The sequence below is a fragment of the Magnolia sinica genome, chromosome 9, assembly GCF_029962835.1.
Source record: "Magnolia sinica isolate HGM2019 chromosome 9, MsV1, whole genome shotgun sequence".
NCBI lineage: Eukaryota > Viridiplantae > Streptophyta > Magnoliopsida > Magnoliales > Magnoliaceae > Magnolia > Magnolia sinica.
In genome coordinates this window covers 8,913,002-8,922,672 of record NC_080581.1, presented here as the reverse complement: position 1 = coordinate 8,922,672, position 9,671 = coordinate 8,913,002, and positions in this window count along the sequence as shown.

Below are 9,671 nucleotides of genomic sequence, written 5' to 3'. Positions count from 1 at the left end.
ATTAGTCACCCATCATCACTAGTACGCTATAAATTATGATTAGCCAAAGTTTTATCATTCCAATTACAACCAGCTAATTTAAGTAAACTCAAAGGTCACTACGAGGGGCTCGTCACCCAGCATAGGCCGACAGCTCGGGCATAATGTCTCATTTCCACCATCCCCAGCTCATGAGATTTTTCCATCTTAGGATATTTAATGGATGTCCATCGACCAGTGGCCAATCAAATTCAATAAGTAAGGATTGCTATCGCATGAGTATAGGCCATCGAATCCTCGTAGGGCAAATATCAAAACATGGGATAAATGATAAATCGCAGCAGTAAAAGGTTGCTTGGAACATTAAATCGAGACAGCAAAAGGGTCAGGCAATGTTAAATCAGAGCAGTTAAAGAGGTCATTTCTAAACCACTCAAGCTGTATGACTTATGGATGGTAAATCCCACATTAGTGTTCCATGTCCCATATAACCTCCAAATCAAGGGCCCATTTTTTACCACACTCCATCTTGTTATATCCTAAGTAAGGGTTCACGTACACAAGAGAGAATTGCCCACTAGTAAGTGTAGTGAATAGAGATCCATAAGCAATTTACAACAATTCATATGAAAGCATATAATTATAGCATGACAGACATATGTTAAGCATTTGATTTATAATAATTGTAATAGGTCATGGTATGAACTATCAATTGAGTTTTAAATAAGAGCTATCATATAAGTAACTATCGCATGCAACCATGGTTCACAACTATCAACTATAAATCAGATGTAAGTCATGTCTTAAGAATTTATAACTAATGTAAGAGAACGCATTTGTAATTCCAATAAAGACTATTACTTAAACTAATTTGGAAATAGAAAGCTTAAGGGGAAGAAGTCATCACCTTTGGAGGGACGACTCCTACTTCCAAGTTACTTAGCACTTAGGCAAGTTTGGTCACCTATCATATACATAAGTTTAGGGCTAATTAGGCTTAAGTATTAATTGATTTCTTTCAAGGGTTAGAGAGTTCTTTCATCCTTGTTAATAATTATCACTAGTTTATAGTTAAATGTCCCAATGGTGGTTGACAAATCTCCTACTCCAAATTAGAGTGAGACTTAACTATAAGCTGCTTGGCTAATTACCTGATGGTCTAAATGATGTCATGATCTTAAACCTTGATGATTTACAATTCTGGACAAATGGAACCTAAACGAGCCAACCCAAGATGACTCGGCCCGAGTCATTAAATCTAGTTGAACTCGGTTACAGCCACAACTGGTGGGACAATGATCTCAACCCAGAGATCAGGCTATGTACAATAGAGATGTGCATAGTCCAGTTGGTTTGTCTCTGAGGCGAGCTGAACTTTGCGAGTTGTTGGGTCTTGCCACCCTCGAGAACCGGAAACGAGCAAACTCTCTCTCTCTCTCTCAAACTATGCATTCTACATTGGTGGTGTGGGGCTGCCAAGGTGGGTAGTCCTGAATGGACATTAAACTAAACCAGTGATTGGTTCACCCGGCCCCTTGAGTTGGCCCAACTCGAGTTGACTTGGCCTGAGTCGTTGTCCATACTTGTTTCCTTCCACGGCTGAGTGGTGGGGATGCCTCGACTTGGGCTGGTGTGGGCCCGAGTCCTAGCTGGAACATCAGTAGCGTTTGGGCCCACGAGCTGTGGAAAATAGCACCCCAGCTGGGTTGGTCCTGGGGCTGAATTTGGATTGACTTAGCATGAACTCGTTGGATGATCGAGTTGGCTGAGACGATCCTTCCCCAACTCAACCGCACCGGCCCAGTCCATCCTTCTTTCACCCAGCTGATCGGACTGGTTCGGTCGTGTTTCAAGGCGTCCCTGGGCCACACCATTAACACGGTTTTCAGGTGGTTTGTTTAATGTAGCAGGGTGTTAGGAGGTTACCTGGACCATTCTGAGTGCTCGCTGAGTTGAATCAAAGTCGCACCAAGTTCACATCTACACTTGCACTTGTTCTCTCTCTCCCTTCCTCTATTCTCTCCCGTTTTCTCTCCAAATTCCTTGGTGAGAATCCCAAGATGGACGGCCCATATTTATAGGGTTGGAATACGCTCGAACAGCCCATCCAACGGTCGAGAATTTATGGCCGACTCGAGCATTTTCCTCTGATTTTTCGAATGCATGGGGTCCATCCATCATCAAGGATGTGTTTATGCTGCTATGGCCCACCGAAAAAGTAACTTTCTATCTGCCATGGGGCCCACGCTATCTTAGTGGGTATCTCGATCTAAAGGGAAATATGACCTGGCCGAAAATGGCAGATTTCTATTTTCGGTCTATCAGCATGATTTGGTCCGTTTGGATGGATTAGATGGAGCTATTGATCACTGCAGGGCCCACTTTTCCCAGCAACCATCGTCGTTTCATCCATCTCGCGAGTTTTTCTGCCTCCAACGTTTTCTCGCGAGATGAGAAGGTTCTCCTGAGGGAGTCGTTATTGCCTTACTGGGGACGGCAGGAGTCGCTCCACATGGCGTGGCAGGAGGCCTAAATCGTGCCAGAGAGATTTCCCATAGTGAAAATGTTCCCCACGCCTCACCGCTCTGCAATTGAGTGCCTACCTATTTTTGGCAGTGGAGAAAAGGCGCGGATCAAGGCTTGGAAGGACGGTTGGGATGGAGGGAAAGGGACTGACGCGGATCGCCCTCGTGGCAACCCTTGAAGCCAACGTTTTAAGGGCCATCGCACGCTTCTAGCCGAGCCCTGCTCGTGCGCATGCACATTTGCATGGGTCTGAACAGGCATCATGAGGTTGATCGTCCGAGGCTCTCCTAGCCGATGGACGGCTCAGATTGCTTAGACGGGGCTTAAGGTGGGTCACTATGTGATTAGGACGATCATTCGTCCGTTTGAACCCGCCCTAGGCAGGAAAGGTGGAAGAAATCCACTTTATCTTGAGTACATCGAGTCAGCATATGTTTGATCGCCTAAGCCGTCCGGTGTGTTGCGTTCACATCACCTATGGTGCACATGCACTCAAGTGTGGGCCCCATCACGATAGAATCGTGCCATCCGCACCGTTCATTCTCTTAGGGAGTCTCATCTAAGGGGTCAAGCCAATGATCAGATCAATCTAATCGCCCAGGTGGCCCGTAAGTCATGATCGAGTGCCCACTTGTGGATTACATTGATCTGAGGGTCAGATTCCCCTGTGTTTAGGTATCAACGGTCAAAAAGGGGTCCTAGAGTGATAGGTATGTCTGAGCCCAGCCACTTTCCCCATTGAGCACTCTTAGTAATGTCATCCTTACCCTACGTTTCTCATGTGTTGTTACTATGTATGCACACCTAGACTCCTATCTATTTACTCCCTTATTTATAGGGTCTTCCTCTGATCGGAACCATCGATGTGGGTTGTCCATCCAACTCTAGGTATGTCTATTCTTTAAGCAGTTGGTGGTTGGATCTCATAACTCGATGGTCGCGATGGGGAGGTTAGGTTAATCCATGGGACTAGCGGACGTTTTGTTTAGTTCCTAAAAGGTTTTGGTGACTTGTCCATGTGCCCATGAACAGTTCCGAAGAATGGTTGAAGTTCATTCTCACCACCTTGGTTTAGGTTAGAATTGTTTATTAATTAACAATTACAGTAACAAAGGTTTTAATGGTAACACCCGTATACCAAAGGTGCGGTGTTACAATGTGACTGTGAGGTACTAATATCAATGGGTACCTCTTCGTCTTCTAGACCTAATCTTTCATCTTCCAGAATCATCAGTGATGTAACTGACAAACCGTCTGGGGTGTTGGAAAGACCTTCACTCATCATCTAATAGTTGAAAGATACTAAATCATATTAACATTAGCAATCTAATGCTAAAAGAGTTATATTAAACCCTAAATTAGTTACTCATCTAAGGTTAGATAGGTTGTAATACTTTCATATTCCCATTTAAACGCTCTCGCCGAAAATCCGGCAGCATTTTCCCATGTCTTTCTAGATAAGTTGATCTTTCATTACATTCCGATGTCAAATATCTAAACAATGTGAAGATATTAGACATTAGAAATGAAAATGAATAAACATTTGCAAAGAGAAATGAGGAGATAGAGTGTACATCAGGCATGAACATGAAAATAGGTTATATAAAAGCATATTATTCATCTAATCTTAAACTATCTAAAATGGGACAACTTGAGCGATTTCTATGCTACCAAAAACACACTATATCTATGTATAGCCACATATAAATCCTCAAATGGGTAACTAATTATCTAACTCACAAGTCACGATGTAAATTAAATTAATTACCCATTAAAGGTTGGATAGATTGTAATACTTTCATATTCCCATTTAAATGTCTACGCTGAAAATTCAATAGCATCTCATCATGTCTCTCCAAATAAGTTGATTTTTCGTTACATTCCGATGCCAAATATCTAAGCAATGTGAAGATATTTGACATTAAAAATGAAAAGGAAGGAACATATCTAGAGAGAAATGAGAAGATAAAGAGCAGGTCATGCATGAATATTAAATAGGTTATATAAAAGTATACTTTCCATCTAACCTTGAACTGTCCAAAATGGGACAATTTGAGCGATTTCTATGTCACAAAAAACACACTATATTTATATATGGCCACATAGAAATTCTTAAATGGGCAACTAATTATCTAACTCACAATCACAACTCATAAGTCACAATAATAAGCTAAACAAAAAACAATGTAATACATATTAAGCTAACTATATAATGCACAAAAATAAGATAAACAAAAAAGCAATGTAATACAAGTATACAAACATGTTAAGTTAACTGCCTAATGCACAATAAATAGTAAGAAGCTAAACAATAAGGAATGTAAATGGTAATTCCAAAAAATTAACTACTAATTGTTTAATTCAAAATTTCAAATAAATAAAACACTTTTACAATTTAGGAATTAGGGTTTAGGGATTAGGTTTAGGGTTTAGGGTTTAGGGTTAGGGAGGGTTAGGGTTTAGGGTTAAAGTTAAGGATTTAGATTAGGGTTAGAGTTAAGGGTTTACAGTTAAGGAGGGTTAAGGTTTAGGGTTTAGGGTTTGGGTTTGGGTTTGGGTTAGGGACCTAGGGGTTTAGGGATTAAGGGTTTAGGGTTTAGGTTTAGGTTTAAGGTTTTGGGTTTTGGGTTAGTGTTAGGGTTAGGGTTGAGGGTTTAGTGTTAGTGTCAGGGTTAGTGTTGGGGTTTAGGATTAGTGTTAGGGTTAGGGTTAAGGGTTTAGGGATTAGGGTTAGTGTAGGGTTTAGGATTAGAATTTGGGCTAAGGTTTAGGGTTTAGGGTTTAGGGTTAGGATTTGGGCTAAGGTTTAGGGTTTAGGGTTTAGGGTTAGGTAGGTTAGGGTTTAGGGTTTAGGGTTTAAGGTTTAGGGTTAGGACTTAGGGTAGTGTTAGGGCGAGCCACCGGCAGTCCAGCAAGGTCGAGACAGAGCCAGGGCAGGCCACCAACATCACCAGGCGGGTCAAGCTAGGGCGAGCCACCAGGGTCACCGGGTCAAGCCAAAGCAGATGGTGTGGATATAACACATACATCATAGTGGGACCCATTTCAATAGCTAATCCACGTCCGTTCAGAGCCAGGGTAGGCCACGACAGAGTTCCCGATCTCGGTCAGACCACTAACAGACTGCACCCGAGGTCCCGAGCCAAGACGAGCCACCAGCGGCTTGCATAGAGATCTCAAGCATGAAAAAACATTAAAAAAAAAACTAAAAAAAATTAGCACACCTGATGAATGAATGATGATGAATAATAAAGATCAGGTGTTGGGCTGCTAGCTGGCCTAAATTCCGATCGGGTTTGGTGCTGCATTGGGACGGGTAGGGTTAGGATAGGTGAAATGGTAAAGGTAATATATATATAGGACCCAATTTCTATCCGAGTCAGGTTTCGGATCGAATCAAATCCGACTGGATTGAATTTTAGATCAAGTTTGTCACGCCTCAAAATTCGAGTATAGAGTGTGCACCCTCAGACCCGATTTTCGGCCCATGACACATACACTGAGTGTACTAATTTCATTCAATTATACAATCATTCATATACCTAGTAGCTCTACCGTAAATCTATATTCCATTCATACTCAACGACATCTCAAAAATAAGAAACAATCATTTATTCCAATAATCAATCATAAACATAACTAAGGACCCTCCCATTCGGGGTCTTATGAATGAAATAAGTATGTACAACGACTTAAAAGAATTGACTAACAATCTAAGAAAAACCAAATATAATTAAAGTAAAAATATCATGATTAGTTTAAGGCGGCAACTTTTTCCTCTGTCAAATAGGGTCATGTGTCCCTTAAGTCCTTTCCGGCTCGACCACGTATTCTCATTCTCGAGCCACCGGCTCACCCCTCATTCACATCTATACGGTTTTTCCATCAATAAAAAAGATAAGCTGGTCAGGCCTAGTGAGAATTCCCGACATGGTTCTTTACATTAAATTATAATAGAATGTCAATAATCATACACAATATAAATTTAAAAAGAAATACAAATGTAATGCATCAATGCATCAAGTGGGAATTCGTCCACTTGCTTCAGTTGGAAACCCGTCAACCTACATCTACCCCTTGGCAGGCTTCTATCATCTGATAGGCATAGGCAAGGCCCACATCTACTCCTTGAGTAGGCTTCCACTAGTATAGTGGGCTTCTGGTAACGATTCTACTAGGATATACCATCCAGGGAGGTCCCCCAGGAATCCAACACGTGTTGTGCATACAATTGATAGATGCACCATGTAATCATAAATCATGTATTGCATAGACTATTTATCACATTTGAATCAACATAGTTTAACACCTTAATCAAATCATATCATTATTAATACAAAAATCACATAGTCCTTTAGATCAACTAAGAGTACAAGGCAATTAAATCAAGATAATAATACAACACATCAAATAATCCATATATTTTAACTTGATGGATTGGAAACACATCAGGATCACTCACCTTGATGTGGTAGAGATGATTCCGTGAACCAACGGTTTGAATTGAATTAGGACTTCCTAAAATCACATAAATAAGAATTTTCTTTAATTTTACGATTATACATAATGAATAAAATGTATGATTTATTATTTACCATTTATTCAGATCGATGTTGCCTATCCAATGGTCTGATCACTCCAAAATCTGATGTCTTGATATATCTTAGCCTTAGGAATCATATAATCAACATGGATCTAATCTAATTAAACTAGGCGATCCCACACCAATCTCTATAGCAAGAGATTTCGCCTAAGATTTACTATTTTCATCATATGCATCAATAGGCCGATGCGATGAACGTGTGGTCAATCAAACTCGTTCATTGCATAGATCTTAAAGAATACTTCTGAATTATGAGAAAATAAAATTAAAATATCTATCACTAACCTGTATCAAAGGCCACTTAAAGCGTCTTCATTTCTCTCTTGTCTTTCTGCTAAGAAGCATTTTGAAAAAATGATGGTTTTTAAAAAGCTTCAGATCTAATTCTGAAAGTTTCATTAATAACCAAAGAAATGACATGGATTTGATGGGTGGTTAGGATTCGACTCTTCCAAGTACGATTCCAAGTTATCGCTTGAAACAACCCACCAACTAGAAAACATACGTAAAGACTGCCTAAGAATGTATTTTGATTTAATTAGGGTCCAGAGACGATGGAGAACATTCCATATGGACGGTTGAGATTTGATTGATGAGTTTAACTAAATAGACAGTTATAATTAACTAATGAATGACTCAGATTAAACAACGGGAGTATCTCCCAAAGATAAAGGAGAGTCTATCTTGAATAGAGAGGGAAAATAGGTAGTTTCCATTTCAAACTTTGTTTGATTTGGATAAAACTAAATTTTAGGAAATTGTTTCAAATGAATTCTTTCATACATACATATGTCTTTCAATTGATGACATTCCCTAACATGTTATGAAAATCCACTCTGCCCATTTTCTTTGCCTTGTCATGTTAATATAAGGGTCCAAAAATGGAGTATAACTAGTACACGGGTGGTCCGCTTGATTATAAACCATGAGCAAGAAGAACTATTATTGAAACTTCTCTTCTTACTATTATTATTATTATTATTATTCATTTTTATTTTATTTATATATTATAATATTTATTTATATTTTATTTTTTACCATCATACTTTACGGATGGAAAAATTAGGTGACGTGTGTGGATGAAACGATGAATCCGTTTCCTACTATTAATGTTCTCCCCTTTTTTTTCTCCATTTTTATACAAAAATCGGATGTTTATCTTCCTTTGTGTTTTATTTTATTTTTAGATGTGAGACCTACAATGATATATACCAAAATCCACTCCATTCATCAATTTTGTTATATTATTTTGAGCCATTGGCCCGGATATAAGATAGATTTGAATTTTAAGTAGGCCACATACCATATGGTGTGGATGACACGTAGAGGGTGGTTTCCAATTTTTTTTAAAAACAACTCAAGTCTCTATGTACTTGGAGGGCCCTGAGAGAATGACCTTCTCACATCCGCATTTTTCATATAAAACTTTGGCCTTGCATATCTTTTAATTGTGCCGTCCAAATAAGGTGAAATTTTAGTATGGTCCTTCATTTTGTGTGATCTATAAACAGACTAAATTTGGGACTTGATCTCTTAAGCATGACCAAGATGCATATTTAATGGCTCAGGCCTATTTGTAACTCAAAACAATGTTTAACGACATCCTATGTAAAAATTAACCGATAGTTTTGATGTATACCCTATGATCTCCCTAATAAATGGTTCATTTAGACATTTGGATGGCTAAGTTGGCAGATCGGATTGTGATGGATGATCAATTGATGGTATAAATTTTAAATAAGTAGATAGTTAAAATGTTGATCATATTTATGGGTTACTGTACGATCATTTTTGTAAATGGATACGTATAAAGTAGTTTTTGGATGCGATCTATGTTAGAAATGTATACTGTTAGATTTAAGTTATTGGTTCACAAGTGTAAAATGCGTAGATCATGATTTTGACGGTAAATTAAGTATATTCATAATTGACAAATAAGATGAACGGATTAGAATGTTAATTTGACGTATGTACAAGTAGATATGAAGATCTAGTAATTACTTTACTTTGATCAAGTGATCTAAATTTAAAGCGGTCGGTTAGATATCCTCATCTAGTGGTAAATAGTTGATTTAATGGTCGGTTTGATGAACGGGTGAGAATACTAAGGTATTCAGGGGTTTGTCCTATTAATCAACCGTTGAAAAATGCTCCCTATGGTTAGATTCAAGTTAAACTGTATAAATATTAATGGATCTACAAGTGTAGATTTGAACAAGTATAATCATACATCCTTATGTATAGGTAAACTCACACCCAAAATTTTAGGTTGTTACAAAGTCGAATTGAGTTATTACATAACCCGAACTCAACTCGGTCGGGATTCAGATCCGGATGGGTCTACTCGATCCGAACCCAACCCTTGCATTCGGTTTGGGTCAAGTCGAATGAGTTAGATTTGCCAGATCGAGACGGGTTCTGCCTAGCTCTAACCGCTAGTTAACTATCTAATAGAAATGACCTAATTAGACAAGGCCCGTAGTTTAGATAGCATTCGATGTAATCATGATTAGATAAGCTTAAGGGGTTGTTTGGGAATGTATAATCACTAGTAATTAGTATA